This window comes from Mesocricetus auratus, unplaced genomic scaffold (genome assembly GCF_017639785.1).
Source record: "Mesocricetus auratus isolate SY011 unplaced genomic scaffold, BCM_Maur_2.0 Super-Scaffold_100019, whole genome shotgun sequence".
Classification (NCBI taxonomy): domain Eukaryota; kingdom Metazoa; phylum Chordata; class Mammalia; order Rodentia; family Cricetidae; genus Mesocricetus; species Mesocricetus auratus.
The window spans coordinates 559,177-582,500 of NW_024429200.1; the positions used below are offsets into that span (position 1 = coordinate 559,177).

Here is a 23,324-nt window from a genome sequence, read left to right on the forward strand (position 1 = left end):
GCCAGAACTTTGATATTGCCCTGAAGAGAGCCACACTTTTGTCATCTCTAAGGCTTAAGTCCAGGTTGTTTGTGATTCTTTGCTAGAAGCAATGTTACAAATGAATGCTCTTGTATATATGAATATAGATGTAGAGAAATTCCTAGAAAGGAAATCTCTGTCATTGTCTTTAAACTTTTGATACTGTCAAACTCTAAAGAGCCCCACCAATTTACCTACCTACTACTGGTACAGCAGGGCTTCTTTGAGCCATGAACGACACTAAGAAAGGAGAGCGGATGTCAGGCAAGTCAAGGGAAGGAGCTAGAGATGCTGCTTGTCTTTCCTACTCCCGCGAAGCGTTGTTGGTGCTGTTTTGGGGGTCTTTGGGAGCTCTAATGAAGAGGACAGAACAGCTGTGCCTTTCTCACAGGGAACATCTGTCAGGATCTGGGCTTAGTTTTGACCAATCACTGACATGTTTCTGCATTTGCAGGGGACTCTTGGCTTCCCTCAAAAATGACCCACTTGTTCCCGACTAGTTGGGTGGTCTCTCAGCGCTCACGGGTTCCTGGTAAACTATGGGATGCAAACCACTAACCTAGAGTCACATGCTATGTTATTTGGGATAGTATATGCTAAAATATGGTTTTCATTTTTTTTGTTAATGTTTGGATCTTGTTGTAAGAAATTTCAAGCATTTAAAGATAAAGAAATAAGCATGAGATGATTCCATGGCTCTGTCCTACCCATCTTCCATCATCCCGACTCATGGCCTGTCTTGTCCATCTATAGCCTACCAATCACCCACCTCATAGGTTGTATTGAGGCATATCCAACACTCTTACAATTTCACCCACCACTTAATGTCTCAAACGTATTTAAGTATCTATTTTTAAAACACAAATTCTTTTAAAAAATAATATATTCCCACTGCCATTAGTGTACTTCACTAATTTTTTTTTGTAAACTCAATCCAGTGAGTGCTCAAATTTCCAATCACCTCATACAACTTTTAACCCAATTTTTAAATAACAGAAAAACTAATATTCAGGGTCAGAAGAATTGTGTTTGCATCCCAGCTCTCCTGCCTTTTTCTCCTTAGGTAACTTTAAATAATTCACCACCTTCCCTTTGCCTCTGTTTGTGAGAATTTTAGGGCATTTAAAGCCAATTAATGGAAATATTTGAGATGCTGCTGCTGATGAGAAGAAAAAAGACAACAAAAGCCCCGTTGCAATAACAGAAACCAGTATCAGGTTCTGTATAACTTCTATATGTTACTGACCAGATCAATAATTGTCCACTGAATTCAATAGAAGTTACAAAAATCTATCTGCTCTCATCCCCGTGAAAGAGACAAGCTAGGGTCTGAAGATCGTTACTATCTGTTCTTGGTAGATAAGTGCTTTTCAAAATGAATTAGACATAGGGGCTTCTTAGAATTTAAGACCCATAATTTCTTTCTCACCATGCTGAGGATAAAAGCCCAAGTCACTGATTATTGTGTGCATGCTAGCCAAGCCCTCTGCTATTGTACTATACTGCTGGCTTCAAGATACACACATGGTTTTCTTTGTTTTGTTTTTTGTTTTCTTTTTTTTTTTTTGAGAGAGGGTTTCTTTGTATCGCTTTGGAGGCTGTCCTGGAACTTGCTCTGTAGACCAGGCTGGCCTCGAACTCACAGAGATCAGCCTGCCTCTGCCTCCTGAGTGCTGGAATTAAAGGTGTGCACCACCAATGCCTGGTGATACATACACTTAACATGGTACTTGTTTAAAAGTTACAGGTATCTTTTAGAAGAACCTCTAGTAAGTTGGAAGCCTGGAAGTTGGGGGGGGGATTCCAAGCAAAGCCACTGGTGGTCCTAGTGTCCCATGAGAAGACAGACATATATCAACTATGAAGTGCTGAATATCCAGATGGTTATAAACTGGACCCCATATTTTCCACTCAATTTCTGTTAGCAGCAGTTTGCTCTTATAAAGAAATAAGGGGCCTTGTGCTGAAATTTAGAGGACAGGGTAAAAAGTGAGATATTAGCTATGTCGCTTTGCTTTCTGTTTCTACAACCAAATAATTAGGTGATTTTATAGGTCGGTAACTTACAAAGGAAGAGTTTATTTGGCTCATGATTCTAGAGGCTGAGAAGCCCAAGAGCATGCATCGGTCCCTTCTCTGAATCTGCTTATGGCCTTCCTGTTGCACCATGCCCTGGCGTATTAAATCATGTGATGAGAGGGAGCATGTGACCCAGGGTTCACCTTTATAACCAGCATACACCGTGGATCCTTTAACCTATGAATGTATTAATCCACTTGTGACGGTTCTGCCCTGATGACCCAATCCTCTTTCACAGGTCCTGCCTTTAAAGCCATTCACATGTCCATGTAGGGAGGAGGTTTCTAATACATGAAATATATGGAACGCATTCAAAGTCTAGCAAGCTAAATAAAGACGTATGGACAGGAAGATGAGCGTGTTAGTGAAAACGCTCAGAAGACTGGCAGAAGACCGGAAGACTGTTGCCATAATTTTCCCTTGATGCCTGTGGGGTGAGGCACGATGGAACCAGGAGTTGGGGAGAGAGTGGAGGAGACACCCATCAAAGGGGCACCTGCGTGTCCCCTTATGGCGTAATGAGGACACTGGGGAGCACCTCCACACCTGTAGCTGCTCATCTGTCTCTAGAAGTGACAGCTGACGGCAGAGGAAGGGTTGGGAAAGGGAGGGGGGGCAGGCGCTTTCCCTTCCATTTGAAGTCAACACTCTCCAGGGTCTGAAGAGGCTGGAATTTTGCTATCCTAATACTATTATTCTGCATTCTAGTCTCTGTCCTTCATCGGCACCCAAGTGACTGCACGTCTAGACATGATCCCAATATCCAAGACCTATTCAAAGATCACAAGCCAAACACCTACTGCTTCCCAAGGGGTCATGGGGAGGAGAAAGATGCAGAGGAAGCGGATGTGTGTGTAGGAGGGTCTTTATATAGATGACCCGGAGAGAACCTGCGTGGATCTGAAGAGAGACTCGTGACTAGGAGCCTTGACTGGCTGTGACTGGCCCAGAGCAAGCAACTGAAGACTCATGATTACCTTGGCAACCAGATAACAGGCAAAGCTGTTACTTGGCAATTTTCACAGGCTCCTCTCTTCTCCCTGCGTGTGATGTTTGGCTAACTGCAACATGTACATCAACATTCTTCTCTCAATAATAAGCTTCTGGGATCACAAGACTCTGCATGGAGAGAAATAAGGGGGGAATGAGGAAAACAGAGGTTGTAGACATGGGGATGGAGAAACTGGCTTTTTTCAAACGTGGGTGAGAGGATGTTGATGATGACCACTTCCCATCAGCAACGAGAGAGAGAGAGAGACAGAGAGAGACAGAGAGAGACAGAGAGAGACAGAGAGAGACAGAGAGATAGACAGACAGAGACAGAGACAGAGAGAGACAGAGAGAGAGACAGAGACAGAGAGAGACAGAGAGATAGACAGAGAGACAGAGACAGAGATAGAGAGAGACAGAGACAGAGACAGAGAGAGACAGAGACAGAGAGAGACAGAGAGATAGACAGAGAGACAGAGACAGAGAGAGACAGAGAGAGACAGAGAGAGACAGAGACAGAGAGAGACAGAGAGATAGACAGAGAGACAGAGACAGAGATAGAGAGAGACAGAGAGAAAGAGATAGACACAGAGAGAGACAGAGACAGAGATAGACAGAGAGAGACAGACAGAGAGACAGAGACAGAGGGAGACAGACAGACAGAGAGACAGAGACAGACAGAGAGAGAGACAGAGACAGAGGGAGACAGAGAGAGAGAGAGAGAGAGAATGAATGGAGTGAAGCAAAGTAAGCATAATTGGGACCATGCCAGGTAGCACAATGCATTTATTCATGGAGGAGTGAGCAGAGCTGACTGCCATCTCCGTTGTCTGTCCTTTCCCTCCCCTTCCAGGGAGGGGCCTTAGTGTGGGAACTCACATTAGGCTGTATGAGCCCACAGGGTTTCTGGCACAAGCCTCCTCTCATTTATTTACCGATGACACACAGTGCTGCATGCCTACTCTTTCTCAGGCACTGTGCTAGGCCTTGTGGCTTCAAGTCACACACAGACACACCGCTGAATGTAACCTTTTAGTAGGGGAGACTCGGTTTTAAGAAGCGAGCAAAGAGGGCTGGCCTTGGGTAGCTACTTGGGAGGCTCTTCCCCGGGATTACTGTTTTCCCCCACTCTTCAGCAGTCGATCTTTATCTGAGGCTGGGGCCCTTTGACGTTCCCACTACCCATGTTAGCATGTCTATAGCTCAGGTCTTGTTTAGGCAGTCATGTTATTGTGGCTTTGTGGGTATAGCTTCCCAGACAGTTTCACAGAATGCTTCCTGTTCCTCCGGCTCCTGAAATATTTCTGATCCTCTTCTGCAACAGTCCCTGAGCCTTTGGGGACAGGAGTTGTGTTGTAGATGGATCAGTTGGGGCAGGAAACCATAGTGCCATTTGTTGTTCGTGTTTTGATTGTGGCTTGGGTTTAAGATACTGATAGGATGGTTCCTCCTGAGACTGCAAGGGAGAATCCAGCCCAGGCTTCTCTGCGGTGCTGCAGTTTGTTGGTTGTCCTTGACACTCCTCAGCTTGTAGAATTGTCACCCTGACCTCTGCCTTCTCATGATATTTTCTCTATGTTTGAGGTAGGAGCTCATTGACAAAAGCTTTCTTTCTTTCCCTCTGAAATGGCTTAAAAACCATCCCATACTTTAATTTCAAAAAAGCCTTCAGTATAAGAAGAACTGGGTTATTTTAGAAGAAAATGCATATTCCAGGACATGCAATATTCAATACCATGAATCTACACTTGGCCTTCAAAATAGCTAAGGATAGATTTTATTTTTGCTTAGTCCTAATTTTAGTGTAGATGGAGCTCAATCCTTCAGCATTTGGAAGTTATATTAAAAGGTAAGCCTTAGGCCTCTGGGGACTAGAATCCAAATTCTCAAGCTCAGATAGATAGAGCACTTTCTGAAGGCCATTTGGTTTTATGACCAATCAGTTCAGAATTAATGAGAACTACTTTGCATAGCTAGCATTTGCCATCTAAAACTGTACCTTGGGAGGATTCTCCCCAACTCACCTTGTAGATATAGATTATTAAAGTCAATTTTTTTGTCCCTAACTTTTTACTGTTTTAGCCTATGAACCTCAGAGATAATTAACTTTTAGGACCCTCAATTTTTGAGCATTTATCAGATTGAATTAAAACCATCAGTCAAATTGGGGTTATGGCTCAGTGCTTGCTATGATATACAAGGACTAGATTTGATCCTATGGCAAAAACTAATTAAGAAACAAAACCAGTGATTACTCTAGTAAATACTCACAACATCTGGAGACTGGGGTAGGTGCGGGAGGGGAGCTTTGCCAAACTAACTTCAGATGCCACTGTGGGGAAAGGGACCTATAAAATAAGGAAAAAATATGTTGATCACATAAATATTTTCACTTCTTGAGAGATTGCCTTTTTTTTCTTGAGTAAGATTTTCACTAGAAAGATATGCACAACTGTCTGCCAAATTAGGTATTTCCTGATAACAAACCAAAGAAATCAGTCTACTTGAGCCAGACTGATGGACCAATTAGTTTTACAACCATATTACTTACAAGAGCATGACTGCCACAAAAGTATCTGTATCACCAAGAAGTCTCACACCAGCATGAGTGATGACTCCTGGAAGCTGCACCCTTGGAGTTCCCTGCTCAGTTTTCAGGTGGTCCAGACCTCCCCACACACAATTGTTTGCTGCTGGCATAATCTTATAGGTAGGCATTGAAGTTCTGTCAGTTCTCGGGGCTCAGTGAGTCTGATAAGCCTCCCTCCTCTCTCCAGGTGGGTCTGCTTCAAGACTTCCCAGCACAGGGTTCTTATGAACAAGATCTTCAGATGGCACCTGATGACCAAGTTTAAAAACTGACAGTTTTTGTTGTCCTCAAAGGCACGTCAGCCACGGAAACTATTTGTGGTCTCTGAAGTACAGAGTAATGAAATGTTGTATAAACAAAAACCTTTTGTTCTTACTCAGGTGACCGAAGACTCCCTTTGGCTTGGGAGCTGTTATGGCAGAGCTATTAATGTTAGCGCCGTTCAAAAGCATGCTTGAATGGCAATCCCAGTGGTTTATCTGAGGGGTAAAGTATGCCAAAAGAATCTCAATTTTATTTGATAATTCCGACTATTACTAAGAAGTTGATGTAGGGCACACGAGCCAGTCAAAGATGGCACTGAGGGGAAGTCAGATGGGCGCGTCCTGAGTTGTTTACAAAAACAGATGATTGGTTGCCTAGATCGAACCAGATGAGGTCACTGCATGAACAGCTCATGTTCACTAGGTAAAGCCTAGGGCACCTATGCATGATAGCATGATAGGCTGACCTTTAAAACCATTGACTGACACCCCCCCCTGCACTTGCTGTGTGGTAGACTCCCTGCTGCGCCTGATTGTCTCCGGCTGGGAAATGGGTGAGCGGCTCACATACTCTTCCTCCAACCAACCCAACTCAACCTTCCGTGGTTGGGCTATGACCCTGCAGTTGATTTGGGGGAGAAAATGAAAACAATGGCTTGTCAATACCACAGGTTGGTAAAACCCTTGGTTTGAATTCCATACTTTATATAAGCAACATGGTAGAATAAAATTGCATCAATTAGAATGGACTCTGTGGTGGACTGTCTGTTTAATTATGCAAAGATGTATTTAACTATGAAAAGATGTGTTTCATGTGCTTATGCTGTGGAATATTTGTCTAACTATATAAAGATGTGTTGCATTTGTTTAACTATGTATAGATGTGTTGCTGTTTTATCTTGCTTGCCTAAGGCATCTGATTGGTATAATACAAAGCTGAACAGCCAATATAGAGGGAGGAGGTAGAGACAGAATTTTCAGGTAGGGAGAGTATGTAGGAGGAGGAATTTGGCTCGAGGAAGAAAGAAAAGGTGATGCCAGGGAGATGCCAAGGGCCAGAAAGACATTGGAGGAAGCAGGAAAATAGGACAGGTGCACAGTAAAATAGGTCCAGTTTGAAAAAATCCTTTAAATAGGTTATAATGTGTGTAGGTGCTTCAGAAAGAATAGTTTAAAAATAATTAAGTCTTTAAAGAAAGAGTTAAGCTATATAAAAAGTATAAACTATGTAAAGATGGGAAGTACACAGAGAGAATGGATCCTATAGGGTGCTCTGATGACTTAAATTTTTTGAATGCTAATGAGTGAATGACAGCTGCAGAGAGGCATGGAATTGTAAAAGAAATTACTGAATTAAACCAGCCTAGCTACTTTAGGGGTGTCTTAACTTTAAAATGGGACTCGGAAGATGTATTGGGCTGGGGGAGAGGTTATGCTTTTGCTTCCACAGAAAATGAAAGGCTGTAGATTCCTTCAATATTAGTAGAGACCAGATTTGACTGGGGGAGAACCCCTGAGAATCTTGACTGTAGACATACAGAATGAATCTAGAAAAACTACAAGGCAGGTAATGTACCTGCTGATTCCCTTCACATGGGAACAGCTCTGAGACTGGATGAGACATGATAAATCTGTTGGTTACAGAGTCCTCATGACTTATTATTGCATGCCTTCCATATGGTGTGGATACAGGTTTGGTTATGCAGTCCAAATAAACTTACAAAGTTGACAGATATCTTTTACCTGTTCAAATATAAAACAAACAAACAAACAAATCTTTGGCTGGCTTGCGTACAACATACAGTCCATACTGTGTGAAGGTAGATAAGTACGTTATCTTTGACTGTTTATGTGTTTTCAGAGCAAGGAGACCAGACACCAATAAAAAAGAGTGACCCGGGTGAGCTGCCTTTCAGAGTGCATCTGTTGCTTTTTCTTAAGAATTCAGTGTTCAGAACAACAATTCTGTACTAGCTGAGGTGGTCCAGCCTCACAGACTACTCTAGCCAGGACTTCAGATAAGCCCTGCACTTTCCTGTTACACAGAGATTGGATGGGGTGGTCTGAAAGAAAATGGCCCTTAAAGGGAGTGGCACTATTAGACGTGGCCTTGTTGGAGGAAGTGTGTCACTGTGGGAGCAGGCTTTGAGGTCTCTTTTGCTCAGTCTCCCCTCAATGTGACAGTCAGTCGATCTCCTGCTGCCTTCTGGCCAAGATGTACCCGGCATCACACCAGCCTGCATGCTTCCATGCTCCCCATCATAGCGATAATGGACTGAACCTCCCGAACTGTAAGCCACCACTTCAATGAAAAGCTCTCTTCATATTTTTGTTTGTGTTTTTCGAGACAGGGTTTCTCTGCATTGCTTTGAAGGTCATCCTGGAACTCTCTCTAGACCGAGCTGGCCTTGAACTCACAGAGATCCGCCTGCCTCTGCCTCCCAAGTACTGGGATTAAAGGTATGCACCACCAACGCCCAGCTCAATTAAATGAGTTGTTGTGGCCATGATGTCTCTTCACAGCAATAAAAACCCAAGATATTGGACAAACAAATGTTATAGCTAGTTTTCTCAGGGTCAACTGGGGATGCTGTCAACCCCAGATAACAAGAAGCAGTCGGGAGAACACAATTCCCACATTCCCAAGAGCTGAGGTGGGTGGTTTTTGATCATTCGGTGGGTTATGCATGTTTGTCCTCATTTAGTGGAGATATAGTAATATGGGAAGAAAAGACAAGTATTCATCTCAAATATTTTACAATGATATGGATTTTGTATATTGATACAAATTTAAGGTTACTTTTGTTATATTATTATATATAATGTTTCTACTCTTGTTTAAGGCATTGTACCTATACAGCTCATTTTAAAATATAATGTAAAGTTCTAGTCCTTAAAAGCTATTATTATACACTGTTTAGGATAATTAGACCACCCTGATCTACAAGAGCTAGTTCCAGGACAGCCTCCAAAGCCACAGAGAAACCCTGTCTCAAAAAACCAAAAAAAAAATACAGCTTAGTAGTTAGTCATCTATAACAATCAAACTTGTAGTCATGTTCGGTATGTTTCCAAGGTTAAACAGATAGATTTTAGATAGATAGTTAATCTTCAAATGCTTTAGAGACCTACAGAATATGACATTTAAGATGTTTAATAATCTAAGGCTTTTCATGACAGTGAGACACATCTGCTCCTGGCAGCACCAATCTACTTCATAAAGGGACGATGGGTGTCGAATAAGCTTCATATGGAGTTTGCTTTCAATGTGGCAAAGGTAGCTATTTGGTCAAGAAACTGCCCTTGCCTCTACTGTTGACAGCATGCTGTAAAAACTGGACAGAAGAACACAAAGAAAAAAGACTACCAAACTTTGCCAAGACAAGATAGGAAAGTCATTCAAAATTTCCGCTTAACAAAAAAGACTGTCAGAAATTCTAGGCCCATAGGCCAAAGATGGATGCCCCAATGTTTCAGAGAAACCTTGGGTGACTGTGTAAGCAGTCAGTTGCTTCTGTCGTTTCTATAGTTTGGGAGATACTTGCTTTGTACTTCCTGTTTACTCAGGTAATATTATATCCTTTTCGGGTTTCTGATGGCATTGCAGACAAGATATTCACAGTTATAGTTTTCCTTGTTACCAAATTCAGAAAAAAAAACTTACATAAGAGATGTAAAGCTTACAAGGTTTACATTGTTCACCTAAAAAATGTTTGGGATCTAAAAAGATAATTTTAGCTTGCCAATACAAGGTAGGATAAAAAAGAAATTAGGCACATGACTTTGGACTCTCTAAGACAGAGTAGATAATAATTTTCTCTGAATTTGCCAAATACAAATGGACTGGATATTGTAAAAATGTATTTTTTTTGTTTTTTGAGACAGGGTTTGTCTATGTAACAGTCCTGGGTGTGCTGGATCTGGGTATGTAGACCCAGTAGACCTTAAACTCACAGAGATCGCCTGCCTCTGCCTCCCAAGTGCTGGGATTAAAGGTGTGTGTAACCACTTCCCAGCATAAATGTAATTTTTACTTGAGAATTGTTCTTATCCTATATAGTCTTACTATGTTAAAGCTAAAATCTTTTTTTTTTGTATTTAGACAAATTGGGAAAATGTCTAACTATGCAAAGACGTGATGCATTTGTTTAATTATGTGAAGATGCGTTGCTGTTTGACCTTGCCTGCCTGATTGGTCTAATAAGAAGCTGAATGACCAATAGTGACAGAGGAGATACAGGCAGAACTTTCAGGTGGAAGAGTAAGTAGGAGGAAGAATTAGGAAAAAAAGAAAGGGAGACAGTAGGGAGATGCTAGGGGCCATCCAGACATGGATGAAGTGGGACATACAGTATAAAAGACAGGTAGAAAGCCTTGAGACAGAAAAAAACGTAGACGAATAGAAACAGGTTAGATTAAGTTAAAAGAACTAATAGGACAAGCCTAAGCCAAGGCTAAGCATTCATAATTAATAGTTGAGTCTCTGTGTCTTTATTTGGGAGCTAGTTGTCATCTCACCCCCAATTCCAACTACAGTACTCATTGCCACCTCCACTATCCTACCCCTACCTAGTGTTCAGAATCCTGACCCACATATGCAAACCTGCATCCCTGGAATGCAGATTGTGCTCATTCCCTTCCCACCTTCCTGTTACTAGGGGGCATCATCGTCTTACCATTCAAGGCCACACCCCCAGTGCTTCCCATCCAGCTCTGGGTTCCTTTTCTCTTGATAGCATTATCTCCATGATGACTTTTCATAAGCTGTCTCCAACTCCTGCACTCTGCTGTCCGTTCCCTGAAGGCACAGATTTCTGTCTGTTTTGTTCACTGCGTCATCCATACATCCCAGGACTAGGTCAGATGCAGCATACGTGCTCAATAAACAATTTTACCTATAAGTAGCATTGTGACTTGGAGGGGGGTGTACTGTTTTATTTCCAGTAGATTGGGGTGGGGAGATGGTTTCTTTGGTCTTGTGTAGCACACTGCCAAAATGTAAAGCATAGAGAGAGAAACAAGGAGGAAAAACTAATGAGATTGCTCACCTTTTCTGCTGGTAAAGCTCCCATGGTAAACACCAATGACGGCATGAGAAGGCCTCACATACTCATCACTGCCTTATTGGGAGGGAGGGAGGTCCTAGACAGGGCTCTTAGCTCTACTTCCAAACACCTGAGAGACAGTTGCGCTGAGAAACTATCAACTGCTGTGTCAACCTTTAGACACTGTTCTTATAGAGGCCACAGTCCATCAGACCAAGGACCAAGCCCCACCCAGTGATGCCACTAGAAGCAACCTGGGCTTTCCAGCAGCACCCGGGAGAACCTCCTTTCCACTGCTGTCCTTCAGAAAGACTGCTGGGATTCAGTTTCAGTGTCACCCCATCATTAGTCAGTGGGACTCTCAACAGGCCATTGCAACTTTAATTATTTAATAATAAACAGTTACATATAATGCCTGCTATATATCATTAACTCCTTTAAGAAAGTGATCATGGACTGGAGAGGTGGCTCAGTGGTTAAAGGCACTTGATGCACTTCCAGAGGACCTGGGTTCAGTTCCCAGTACCCACACACTGTCTTACAACCATCTGTAAGTCTAGTTCTAGGGGATCTGATGCCCTCTTTTTGCCTTCCTTGAATACTACATGCATGTGGTACACATCCATCCATCCACCCATCCATCCATCCATCCATCCATCCATCCATCCATCCATCCATCCATCCATCCATCCAGGGGAAATACTTATACATATCAAATAAAAATAAATAAAGACAATTAGTCAAAATAGGAGCCCTTTTTATTCTCACAACACTCTCCAGGGCAGTGGTTCTCAACATTCCTATTGCTGCAACTCTTTAGTAAAGTTCCTCATGTTGTGGTGACCCCCAACAATAAAATTATTTTCATTGCTACTTCATAACTGTAATTTTTCTACTCATATGAACTGTAATGCAAGTATCTGATATGCAGATGGTCTTAGGCAACCTGTGAAAGGATCCTTCAAACCCCAAAGGGGTCACAGCCCACAGGTTGAGAACCACTGCTCTAGGGCAAGCATTGTTATCCCCATTTACAGAGGAGGAGAGCGAGAGTAACTGCTTTGCACAAAGTCAAGTGAGTGCTAGCGCATGGTGTCAATGCTGTACCCAAGCAGGCTGACCGTTTATGGCCATTAGCTAGATCTTGCCCCATAGTTCGTAACACTGATTAGCTGAGGTTAGGGTGAAACGTTTATCATCTCCTCATCCCTCAGATCCAGTTGGCCACATGGTCCAGTATTTCTTAGGAAGAGACAAAAAGAAAACTCCTTGCTCAGGACAGTCTGATTCTGCATTGTGGCTGACAACAGTGGGGTCTTACTTACACCTGCTCTGAAGCAACTGCAATAGAGTTAGCGTCTGCTGCACATTGCTCACTGGAAGAAATAGTACCCAGTTATTTGGCCTCGGTCTTCTGGTTCTTTTCCCTAACTGTTGGGGATAGACCCAACAGAAAGATGCTTCCTAGAGATACTAGCTTAAAAATATACCTTAGCAAATATTCTGCAAGTCCAATGGTGGTTACTAGATATGGAGGCAGGGAAGTTGGATTTGATCAGCACATGCTATGTAGAGGCACACATAAAACTCCTTCAATATGTATAATTAATTCATGTTAGTCAAAATTGAAAAGTTAAAGATAGCTTGCTGAATGCTTGAATGACAATGACCCACACATGCTCATACATTTGCATGCTTAGTTCGCAGCTGGCAAACTGTTTGGGAAGAATTAGGAGGTGTGTCCTTGTTGAAGGATGTGTGTCACTTGGGGTAGGCCTTGAGGTTTCAAAATCCCACACCAAGCTCATCTTTCTCTCGCCTGCTGCCTGTGGATCACATGTAAGCTCTCAGCTACCGCGCAGTTCCATGTCTGACTACAACAGCCATGATGATCATGGGCTAACCCTCTAAACTATAAGCCAGGCCCCAATTAAATGTTTTCTTTTATAAGAGTTACCTTTGTCATGGTTGTTTCTTCACAGAAAAAGAACAGTACTAAAACAGTCTGATACAGCTTTGAAGCCTGGAACTGGGATTTTTTTATTTTTCATTAGCCTTTGAAAACCTACTGTGGTCTTGATGCCATAGAAATGACAGAACCTTAAAGTTTTAACACACATATGTAGCAGTTGAGTATACCAGCCACCAAACACCCAGCACTATGGGGAAATGAAAGTTCTAGTTCTAGAGATCTGAGGTTGGCCTGAGATTCTCATTGCTGGTAAGTTCCCTCATGGTCCTAATGAGCTAGCTGAGAACCACTCTTACAGGAACAAGGTCCTAGAACATTTCTGTCACTCCAAACAAATGAAGATCTCTACATAGGGGAAGATAATTTTCAATACCAACCTTTTCCTCTCCTGGATTAAAAACAATTCGGAGCATATCTATTGTACACCATTGGATAGATATGTATAGGATACACACATTATAGTTGCAAAGACTTCAGTGGCTGGTTATAGTAAACATGTGTGCATTTAAATTATTCATCTAGCCACTTCATATCAGCCTTTTAAAAAGATCATTTGTGTGTGTGTATGTGTGTGTGTGTGTGTCTGCATAATTTTATGTGCACCATATGTGTATGAGTACCCATAGAGGCCAAAAAGGGGTATCACAGCCTCTGGAACCAGAGTTGCAGGTGGTTATGAGCAGACTAATGTGTGTTTTGGAAACTGCACCTGAGTCCTCTGCAAGAGCAGAACATAAGTGCTCCTTTACTGCTGAGCCATTTCTCCAGCCCCTGTGCATCAGATTCTGATGGTGTGGGGAAGTGGCACCTGTGGAGTGCTGAACCGTGAGCAAATTTCAGTTCAGAACGTCTTCTTAGGTATATTCACAATAAAGGAAAAGGAGACAAAACACAGAGAGGTAGCAGGAGGCTGGACGGTGCTGAGAAGCATTTCTGGGCCAGGTACCCTCTCACATCTCATATCTTTATTGACTCTTCCCTTTTCTAAGGTATTTTGGAAGGTAGGTGCTGCTATACCCATTTTATAAGGAGGCTGCATGACCCAGCTTATATGGAGAGGAGTTCAAATTCAGATCTGCTTAAAGACTTGTGCATCTCTGCTCTTGGAATACCCATCCAACTCCAGCATTCTGCGAATGTCCAGGGAGCCGCCCTAGAAGAAGCAGATAGAAAGGAGACACTCAGACAAAGAACCTCAAATTATTGGTCCGTGGAGAAGGCCAAGGATAGGTTGGTCTGTAGCAGATGAAGAAGGCCAAGACTAGATTGGTCTGTAGAAGACAAAAAAAAAAGGAGGAATTTGAATACCTGAGGATGACCTTTAACATGGACAGGAAATACGGTGTTTGTTGTTGTTGTTGTTGTTTTAACTTAATCTCGTAGCTTAGTGCGCAGTAAAAGGTTGATTTCAATTAAAAGGTCTAGCCTTCGGCTGGCTCCTGGGAAACAACCTTTAGGCCCTTAGAATGTCATGTCTCTAAGGACAAGCCTTCCTTTACCTGGCCCATCCTGAGTCGTAAGAGAACATTTATGCAATATTGTGGTGAATTGTAGAGACCTTGACTGTGTGTTAACAGTTTTACCTCTAGCTCGGCATGGTGGTTTGAATGAGAATGTTCCCCATAGGTTCAGACAGCTCCCTCAACAAGGCCACACCCACTATAACAAGGCCACACCTACTCCAACAAGGCCACACCTACTCCAACAAGGCCACACCTCCTAATCCTTCCCAATCAGTTTACCAAATGGACACTAAGCATGCAAATGTATGAGCCTACGGGGGTCATTGTCATTCAAACCCCCACATAAACCAAGTTTCTTTTTTATAATTTTTACTATGGATTAACATGCATTAATTATACATGTTGATGGAGGTCTATGTGGTCTCCATACAGCACATTCTGATTAAATCCAGTTTCCCCTTATACCTCCAGCCCCCATATAGATGACACAATAGACTTTCCGCATACTTGCTAAGCTATGTTTTTAAACTAGTATCTCTAAAACCTGCACAGCCTTGCTGCAGGAAGTATATCACTGGAGGCCGGCTTTGAGAGTTTATAGCCTCATTCTGCTTCTCTCTCTCTCTCTCTCTCTCTCTCTCTCTCTCTCTCTCTCTCTCTCTCTCTCTCTCTCTCTCTTTCTCTCTCTCTCCTTTGTGTTTGCTACTTTAGATGTGATCTCTCAAATTCCTACTCCTGCCATCATGGCTGGGGCTGGATGGTACGCCTCCCCACCATGATGGACTCTATCCCTCTGGAACAATAAGCCAAAATAAAACCTTTATTTCATAAGTTGACTGTGTCCATGGTATTTTATTATGGCAGCATAAAAGTAGCTAATACACAGGGCTAGAGACTATGTAATATTGATGATTAATATTCATTATCAGGATCAATATGAAAACATACCTCTGGGAGTGTCTACGAAGGTGTTTCCAGAAAGGCTCCACAGAGCAGGGAAGACCCCCTCTGAATGTGGGAGTCCTGGACAGCATAGTGAATGAAACAGAGAAAGTGAGCTGGGTATTGTCGTTCATTTCCTTGGCTCAGTGGCTGTGGGTGAAACAGGACCAGCTCCCTCACAGCCCTGCCTGTGTGTCTTCCCTTCCTTAAGTTACCTTTTTGTCACAGCAGTAAGAAAAAGTAATCAAGTCAGGCGAGTACACGTTCACCCGGAGCACTCTAAACTCCCTAGAAGCTCGGTTAAAGTTCTGTGGTGTCCAGCTCTTTCTGGATGTGGTCACCAAGCACTGCTGTGAGAATTCAACGCTGTTTGTATAGTGCGCATCTGGGCCCCTTCTGAACTCGGCCCCGCGCGTCTTTGATTCCTGCTAATTTGAATCTGTATCGTTCAAGCAAAATCACTGAACCAGAGGGTGGCTGGGGGGATTCCCAGAGAAACGCTTAAAAGGTTTAACACTAGCCACCGAAGAGCAGCTTGGGTGGGTAGATGAGGGGAGATTTGTGGGTTTCAGGTCGGTATCTACAGAGCGCTTACTGCACACCAAGCATTATCACACCAGAGTATGGACAGAGGCCCGCATCCCTTCTCGTTAAGAGAGTCCTTTCACCCACCAGCTCTAACTACAAGACTCAGTGTAGCTCTATGAGGCCAGGAAAGGGACTTATCGAGTAATACTCAGGGAAGGACGTTTTCCTAGAGTGCCTCTCCAGGGACCACCCTTAGTATTCTGTGACTTGGTTATAGATGTTGGAGCTGCCTCTCTGCAATGACTTAACAGCTCTCAGCATATGGATATGCGCCCGGAGGCACTGGGGCTGAGTTGATGGGGGCGGAGCTAGGTGCATCTCCTCCAAACCCAGTTCTCTCCTGAACCCAGAGGGATGCATAATTCATCACAGACACAGAAATCAGGGTTGTGTTTTATTGGGAAAAGGAGGAGGACAGAGCGTCATGCTCTTTGAGGCTTGCCCTGGGCAGTGCTGCATGGACTGGTCTGCCTCAGGCTGATGCTGATGGTGCCGCCCAGCCCTCAGGTCAGAATCCTGCCACACTGAGTCTTGGGATCTGGTAGATGTAGGTTCCTGCCCCATCACCTCTGCCAAGTGGGAAGAGGCCTTTAAATCCCTCCTGCCTTCCCTATGAGATGCTCACTTAAGATCTTTTCGCTTTTGCCACTTGGGAATCTGGTCCATGATTTCCTTCAGGTGTTTCTGCACTCAGGATACCTTCCCAGAATCTACGGCACATCACCCACCTCTGACCAGCATTTATTTTTGAAATGATTCTTTTTCTGTTTACTTTTATTACCTTCAAGATGCCTTCTTTAAAAACAAAAATCCATAGCTTCTTTTTTGTTTTTTGAGACAGGGTTTCTCTGTATTGTTTTGGAGACTGTCCTGGAACTCGCTCTGTAGGCCAAGCTGGTCTCTAGCTCACAGAGATCCGCCTGCCTCTGCCTCTCGAGTGCTGGGATTAAAGGCGTGCGCCACCAACGCCTGGCTTTTTTTTTTTTTATCAGACTAGATGCATGCAGCTATACATGAGTAATCCTGAGTCTCTCACAGTGTCCAGATTGAACATACCTCCCTACAGAAGCTTCTAGCTAGGGCAGCTATCACAAAGGTCATGCTTTGTCTCATAGCCACGCGGGCACTCTGTGTGTGCCACAGAGACACAGTGAGGTACCTCTCACTCAGGAATCCTTCCTCTTCCTGCAGTGTCCCTCTCTAAGGGGCATCTTTCCCTCTTTGGCCATTTAGGAGCCATATCCGAGGAATAGTCTACTAGAAGGGTTTGAGTGACAGCGTGAGTTAACCACCTAAAGGAGAAGCTTTCCCTACCTTCCTTCCATGCTGCACCCACATGGGGATTATAAACTAAAAACTAGCGTCTTCCCAAAGCAGTGACAGGGAGACTATTCTAGAGGAGCCGGGACAGGGGTAGCCATGCATCCCCAGAGCAGGAGAAGCAGGAAGAACAGCAGGGCGATCGGTGAAGTCTGGAGTCCAACAACTGTATCCCAGTTGTCCAGACGACACCAGGATGGGCGTCTGGCTAGCCCAGGCTTCTACCTAGCCATGTCTTTTCAGGAAACTCATTTTCCACTTATATCACATAAAGCCAGTCTTCTTCCTTTAAACCTAGAGACACTGATGGAGAAATAAGACTCATTTTAAAAGCACTTGCCTCCAATTAACTTTGCTGTCTCCCAGTTTGCCTTGTCATGAGTATGCCAGAAGGTGGGTAGAAAGGAAATGCGACTTTTAAGTCCGGGACCAAGCTAGGGAAGACTAAGAAGTTTCCCTCTTTGCTGGCAGCTAGGAAATTGGTCAAGGGGCTGGGATGTAGCTAGCAACTGCAACATCTCATGAAGCCTTTAAACTTCTTGTTCTTAATGTCTGTGATGGGGGGAAAAGAACAAATTTCTTCTCTTTTCTCTTTCAATCCGCCTACACATTTTTGTCTCTTCCCTAATGCTTGAAGCGTAGGCCTTTGACCGGCACATTATTGAAATGTCTATTGGCAGTTTCCTTCTGGATTAGAGTTTTCAACCAGCGGTGTAAGAATCATACAATTTACAGGGAACACCACCCATTCTCCATGAAACCCTGCAGCCTGTACCCTCCCACACCCTCCCATCCCCCAAACAGAGAGCAGACACCGCCTCTTAAAACACAACATGGTCTTCTTTATTTAATTGTTTAATCAGTTTACATTCCACAACTGACAGGTTATTTATTTTTATTTTTTTCCATGAACAAGTCATTTAATTAATTACCAGACACTTTTTTTCTTCAGTCGATGGAAATAACAATATTTCTGCCAATTTGAAAAAGAAAATTGCAAGATGCAGTCAGTTTCAGTGAAGTCCCCAAATGCTCTCTGCTTCCTCAGTCCTTCCAAAGTCACAGGAACCTGGCAATTTCCCTTTTCATCCCCCCTCCCACTTCCCTGTTAAGTTTCTCTTAGAATATCACAAGAGTTTCGAGATCTGGTTTGGATCATCTTTCCTGTAATTAATTAATTATGAGAAGAAACAGACAGTACAATAGATCTGATAAGATGTAGCATTCTTGTTAAGATTAAACAATACATTTATTCACATCATATCAGAACAAATTAACATAATATTTAATCTTATTTTAGCACCAATAACCACAGGAATTGCTACCTCCAAGGGGAGAGTTGTTGTTAGAATCCTGCAGTATACACCACACTGTTTCTAACCAATCAGAAAGCACTATGCAAATTAGAGTGAAAGTAAATAAATTTTTATTGACTGAGCAATAATCTGGCGGACCATGAACACGCCAGGTGTTTGAGAGTTTTGCCGGCGATGGTCCCTGTCTAATGACCACAGATAAAACTCACCAAATCAGCTCCCTTTCTCCTGCTCGGCAGCATAGGGCTCAGAATGTTAGATTTTAAGTGAATCAAGCTGTATCACACTGGCTCTTTGAAATGACTGGAGAATGCCCAGGGGCTTGCTTGTATTTATTCTGTTCTGTGCCCTAAGATCTCACTATCTGTCTATTTCCCACACAAAAGAGCTTCTCTAGGAAGATCTCGAAGCAGAAAGGAGAGGTAGGGAATGGTGGCCTGAGTCCTAGCGTGAGAACAGAACTTGTCTCTGCCACCTCCTAGGAGACACAGTCTGCCTGCTGCTCTTCTCCTATATCTCCTTTTCAGCATTCAGGATTTAAGAAGAAAAATCAAAGACATCGGAGGATGGGCTAGACAGCTCCAAGTATGAGTGAGATGTTTGTAGCAGGAGACTCCGCCAGATGTTAAGAGGTAGGAGAGATGTGTATTCTTAACAAAGGGGAGGCCTGTCTATCACTTATCATGAGAGACATCTGTGTGGATAGGGTGGGTGGTGGGTGGTCAGCTGAAGGGCACGGCCTGCTTTCCCCCTAGGATTCTGACAGGTCATCTGGGCTGTGTCCAGGGATAGCACTAATGCCCATTGGGGCAGATACAGCATGTAGATGGATCATAGAAGCTCTCTCCCCTTACTAAGCAGGCAAAGTAGAACTTCCAAAGGTGAGGCAGCATTGTGGAGACAGATCTGCTTCCTACTCAGCAAATCAGCCTTTGTCTTTGTTCCCCCACAGTGAAATCCGCAGCGGTGAGTGACTGTCTGGTAAGGGCATCCCGCTCGGCCTCTGGAAAGACCTGACACTGTGCTCCCCTAGCCGGTTTCCAGAAACCTGATTCAGTTTTTGAGCACTAAAACTGTGGCTGAGCCAGTTGGAGACGCTTGCTCCTAGTAAAATTCACCTTGGATTTAGATTTCATTTGAAATAACCAGAACATAAAACATGACAGTAACTTTTATGTCAATTCCACGTTGAAATGCTAATATTTTTGATATGCTGGGTTAAAATATAGTATGGAAATTAATTTCACCTGTTTTGTCGAACACTTTAAAATGCAGCTCATGAGATATTTTGAATTGCACACATATCTTGTATCAAATTTTATCGGACAGCAGCGGTCTAAATCACCTTCAAAGAGGGTCACCAAGGTTCCTCAGGGATGAGGAAGTTGTAGACCGAAGGTGCTTATAGCCATGAGTTGAGGGGATGTTGGCACAGGCCGAATTTGTTTATCCCTCAGGAAAAACTACTCTTCTCTGGCAGCCACTTGTACTCCAGGATTGATTAACCATGTCCTGTGCTGTCCTAATCCCTCCTGCTCCAGGGTTACTGCCTTGGGGATATTTCTCTGCCGCTGTGCTGAGGGGATTTTGGAAGCACAGACATTCCTTCATCCCGAAGTTCCCGTTAAGCTCTTAGTCTATCTAGCCTTCTGTTCTACCCACAGCCCGCAGTAAGTCACATTTGTAGAGCAAGCCACAGTTGGTAAAAGCGATTCCCTCACGTCCTCTCCTTTGGTGCTCTTTCTCCTACCCCAGTCCTATGAGGCGAAGTTCTGTCATGAGCAGAGAGAGAGAGAGAGAGAGAGCAGGACGAGATCATCAAAGTGGGTGGGGGAAAAGGCATCTGAGACTGAAAAGGCTCTGGACTCTGCGCACCAGCTGGCTGCTGGCTTGAGGTTTACTTTCTGAGGGAATATCGGCTTGGACCAAGAGCAACAGGGAGAAAAAGCATCTCCTGGTTTGCCCCAGCTCAGTCAGCTTGCAACAGCCAGCATGGGCCACAAATAGCAGCAGAATGGACGGGAAGGGGGGGGGGGGAGACCTGGTGTCTCATGAGTCCCCAAGATCACCCTGCTCCCTGTGAGGCTGAGGGGACATGGATACATGGTGAGGTTACAAGATTTACCCAAGGTTCCAGGTGAGCTATTAACAAAGTTCCCTATGCCACCCCAGGCCAGGTCTTTAAGTTGACGTTGGCCATGACCTTCACTCTTCTGACTTGGATGCTTTTATTTGGTGGGGGGGAGAGTGACTTAACTTTAAAGGCAGATGCCCTCAGAACAGAGAGTAACAAGCAAGCATGAGCAACCACCGGGGAAACAACCAGAAGATTCTCCTGTGACAGGCATCCCTCCCTCAAGTGCCATCAGAGTCAGGATTCCAGGGCAGTCCTTACAAGTCCTCCGAAAACTGAGGGCTCCGTTACAGCATTTGAGCAGTTGCAATACCCCTCCCCTTTATCTTCGGCCTTCACTTTTGTTTGTACATTTTTACAGATAGTCTTAAATAGCAAAACAGTCACACCGTGGGCAGTGGGGTGGGCGGGGAAGGAAGGGGCACAGAGTGGTTCTGGGACATCTCTGTGCGAAGGCGTCATCATACTCACAAGGCAGACATTCTGGCACACACACAACAGCGGGCCTACGGGCCACCTAGAGAGGAAAGGAAAAGCCTGGGGTCCAGGGGAGAGAAATGGGGGACACGGGGCTGTTTCCCTAGGGAGTCACAACAGGCCTTCAGCATGAAGAGCGGTAGGCTGTCAGGTGTCAGGGAGATGCCAGGCTGGGCTGCAGCTGGGGAAATCTTAGGTTTCTGTTTTCTGTTTCTTGGCCCCGAACAAGCCACCCTTGTAGATGTGCCATTACCCTTGTTGTTGGCTTGGCTCTAGACATACCGAGAGCAAGGACTTGTTATTCTCTGGCAGAGACTCTTATTGTGCACGGGGAAGAAGAAAAGCATGGAGATGCTTTGGGGGGGGACTTGTTTTTTTTCCCTCCTTTAGAATCTAGGACCCAAGCAAGATCATACTGGGAAATGTCCCAACGGGATACACACTCAGAATCCAGAGGCTATCCATGAGCTTTGCACCCTGACATGAGGAGGTGGGTTCTCTATCATACTTATCTTCACTCTAAACATGAGAGAACGCTAAAGGCTTAAAGAATCTGACTTTCTCCCAACATGAGCATGTACAGCTAGGAATGATCGTAGAGCTCTTAGAGCAGACCGACTGCAGTCACTCCATGCCTGCTTTAGAGGTGAACTGCTCTAGGCGTCTATGCCCTCAGCCTCCCCGTGGTCTCCTCGTTCCATCATTTCTGGTCATAAGCAACAGGAATGAAAGTGCTCTTTGCAAAATTGACCGTGGAGGAGAGAAAGTGAGTCTGGCGTTGGGTAAAAAATAAGAAGGAGGCAACTCCTCTGGAGGGCTCAAAGGAAGGAGCGAACCCCATGTGCTTCAGCCAGATAGCTACGCTCTAGTTCCCAACCAAGATGGCCCCCCTCTCTCTACATTATCTATCTTGGCGGAGCCTCGATGGAACCGCTCCATTTTAGTGGCTGTGCTGCCGCTAATGGAATTATTTGAGCAGTGCATAATTCACAGACACTTCATGTCTGCAAATCGCTTTGCGACTTCTTTGTCACCCTCCCTTACCATACCATGAGGTAAAACGTTATCGCCATCCTCATTTTGTAGGTGAGGAAGTTCAAGTATGGAGAAGACACAGTGCCCAGCATCACAAATCATTTAGTCCAGAGCAGAATGAAATGTACAGTCATTGCTGTGTTATACAAGTGTAGCTTAATGAGTGAGCTTGTACCCATGATGAGATTGAGATGGCACCTGAAAAATAAAAAAGAATAAGTAGGGGAGAAGAGGGGTGAGGAAGGGGGGAGAGAGGGAGAGGAGGGACCGATGATAGATAGATAGATAGATAGAGAGATAGAGAGATAGATAGAAAGAGAATCCCTAAATAGTAATCTTTATCTCTGGCCTGAGATTTCAAAGGCCTCCTTGCTGTCCTTTGGACTCCTGCTGCTGCTGCCAAGAACACAGAATCACTGTTGCCAATCACAGTTCTCGGCCGTGCCATGTCCTCCTGGCCCCCAAGACAACCACGTACTGAAGAGGTTCTGAGGTTCTGGTCATCATGATTGGCTCCAATGTAGGGGCCTCAGAGTGGTGGGGATATGATCAGTCTCTCAGTTTTTTTCTTGCTTCCCTCCCATACCCTAGTTTTCTATCACGAGCATGTATTCCTGGGGGGGGGGGAAGCTCAGTAGCTAGTAATAACCCAGTTTAAGGACTAGGAACTATGTCGAAGAAATGTTTTGTGGCACAGAAACACGAATGGGAAGATGGTAAACATAACCCCAGAAGTCAACACTATGCGGGGCATCGGAATTCATTTGTATGCATCTTCTCTGCTGGACCTGCTTTAAAACAATCTGCCCCTGTCCCCTGTCTGTATGAGCTGGAAGTCGGCACCAAGGCTGGTCCAGCTGAGATATGCTTCACTGTCACTATCTGCGTGATCAGTTTTTCTGACTCATCACATGTCCCTGGAGAGGGATAGATGTGCTCACGGGGGGGGGGGGGGGGGGGTTGTCAAAGCAGCCCAGGAGCAGCACAGACATTTTCAGAAAAGAAGAGTCCCTTGATCTTGATAGTTCACACAAACAAAGACAGAGGGTGTCTGGGTCTATCCCCACTTCTTCCAGTACAAGATTGAAA

The 23,324-nt window shown here is 44.2% G+C and overlaps 1 protein-coding gene across 2 annotated transcripts in view; it reads right to left on the reverse strand.

Moving 5' to 3' along the window:
• Positions 1-18,094: 18,094 nt before the first annotated feature.
• Positions 18,095-23,324, reverse strand: part of Tmem178b (transmembrane protein 178B) — a 393,728-nt gene continuing 388,498 nt past the window's right edge. For both annotated transcript variants that reach the window (XM_005085761.4, XM_021222806.2), the window contains one exon: positions 18,095-23,324. This exon is cut by the window's right edge and continues 4,049 nt beyond it. The gene's annotated coding sequence lies outside the window, so the exon portion shown is untranslated.